Here is a 2,355-nt window from a genome sequence, read left to right as displayed (position 1 = left end):
GTCCACAAGAGCCTAAATATGACCATGAACATATCCCACCTGAATTGAGAGATCATCTGAAGAACAAATTTGGTGCATTAGACACTAAAGACTGAAGACCAGAAGAGTTGTGGGATGATATCAAGAACATCATACAAGAAGAAAGCAAAAGGTAATTAAGAAGACAAGAAAGGAGGGAAAACAGCAAATCTAGAGGTTATGCAGTTTTCAAATTTGCTTCATATGAAGATGCTAAAGAAGTTTTAATTCTTGTACTAAAAGAGAAATTGAGGACAGAGCCATCAGGCTAGAATTGCAAGGATCCAGAAGATCCCCTAATGCAAGAAGCCAGCTGTCCAAAACACTGTTTGTCAAAGCTTTGTCTGAGGACACAACTGAGGAAACATTGAAGGAGTCATTTGATGGTTCTTTTGGAGCCAGGATAGTCACAGACCCTGAAACAGGCTCCTCCAAGGGGTTTGGGTTTGTAGACTTCAACACTGAGAAAGATGCTGAAACTGCCAAGCAGGCCATCGAGGATAGGGAAATTGATGGAAGCAAAGTTACCTTGGACTGGGCCAAGCCTAAGGGCAAAGGTGGCTTTCGGGGGACAAGGTGGAGGCTGAGGAGGATTTGGAGGCAGAGGTGGCCATGGCAGAGGAGGCCAGGGTGGATTTGGTGCAGAGGTTGGGGAGGATTTGGGAGGTGAGGAGGCTTCCAGGGAGGCAGAGGAGGAGATCACAAGCCACGAGGAAAGAAGATGAAGTTTGAGTAGATCTTTTGTCTCTGTCTTTTCCCTCTTCCATCTGAAAGCAAGGACTCTGGGGTTTTTACTCTGTTACTGGATCATGACAGAGCCTTCTGAGGACATTCCGAGACAGCAGCCCTGTGGTCTACTTAGAAATCCTACTGAACACATTTCAAAGGGAGCTGCCCTGTGGTTTTGACTGGATTTGAATTTATATTAAGTTTCATCCACATACAAAACCATTTTTTTTTCCTACAAATAGTTTTTTTTTGGTTTTTGTTTTGTTTTAGTTGGGGTGGTATAAAGGCAAGCAGGATGTTTTATCATGGTTTTTGCTTCAGCAACTTTGGGACAAATTTAAAAGTCCTAAACTCTGAAGCAAAAAAAAAAAAAAAGAATGGGAAAGGATGACAAAAGGGAGTTTCCAATCCTTGTTCCAATTACATCCAATAAATTTTTTGAATCTTACAAAAAAAAAGAAAGGAGGAAAAGACCAAAATGGATCAGAAGAGACTGAAACTTGCTCTCCAGTGTAGAGATGCCAAAGATGTGGAAGAAATGAGGTGATAAAAGAGCTGAACAGAAAATTTCAAAGGGCAGTTTGAGAAGATAAAGTCAAATAATGTACAACGAAATGTGCAAAGATCTGGAGTTAGAAAACCAAAAGAGAAGGACACTCTTAGCATTTCTCAAGCTGAGGAAACAGAAGGAAAAAATCTAGCCTCAATGTGAAATAGTGAAGGATTCTATGGGAAAAACAGAGTCCTGGTGTGGCTCTGTGGATTAATGCGCTGGACTGCAAAGACGCTTTGAACCGCAAGGTCAGTGGGTTTAAGCTCACCAGATGTTTCTTGTAAACCCTATACAGGGTTGCTATGGGTTGGAAACCACTCAATGGCACTTAACAACAACAATGAGAAAAATACTGAGTGAAGCAGAAAGCATGAAAAGAAGATGGAATGAATACACAGTCACTGTACCAGAAAGTGATGGTCGATGTTCAACCATTTCAAGAGATAGCAATGATCAAGAGCCAATGATACTGAAGGAAGAAGTCCAAGGTTCATTGAAAAAGAACAAGGTACCAGGATTTGATGAAATACAAATAGGAATCTTTCAACAAACTGATGAAGCACTGGAGGCACTCGCTTATCTATGCCAAGAAATTTGGGAAACAACTACCTGGCCAACTGCCTGAAAGAGATCCATATTTGTGCCCATTCCAGTGGAATACAGACATCATTAGACAATATCATTAATATCACATACAAGTAAAATTTTGCTAAAGATAATTAAAAAACTGTTCAAACATACATTGACAGAGAACGACCAGAGGTTCAAACCAGATTCAGACGAGAACATGGAATGAAGGATATCATTGTTGACATCAGATGGATCTTGGCTGAAAGCAGAGAATGCCAGAAAGATGTTTATCTGTGCTTTATTGATTATGCAAAGACTTTTGATTGTGTGGATCATGACAAGCTATGGACAACTTCGTGGAGAATGAGTATTCTGGAACACTTAAATTGTCCTCATAAGGATCCTGTACATAGACCAAGAGGTGGTTATTTGAACAGAACAAGGGAACACTAAATTGTTTAAAATTAGGAAAGGTGTGTGCCAGG

The 2,355-nt window shown here is 40.4% G+C and overlaps 1 pseudogene; it reads right to left on the bottom strand.

The window, feature by feature from the left end:
• The window catches only part of LOC102824268, an 8,780-nt pseudogene that overhangs the window by 4,755 nt on the left and 1,670 nt on the right, over nucleotides 1-2,355 (bottom strand).

Source organism: Chrysochloris asiatica, unplaced genomic scaffold (assembly GCF_000296735.1).
Source record: "Chrysochloris asiatica unplaced genomic scaffold, ChrAsi1.0 scaffold00161, whole genome shotgun sequence".
NCBI lineage: Eukaryota > Metazoa > Chordata > Mammalia > Afrosoricida > Chrysochloridae > Chrysochloris > Chrysochloris asiatica.
This window is presented reverse-complemented; position numbering and strand designations above follow the sequence as displayed.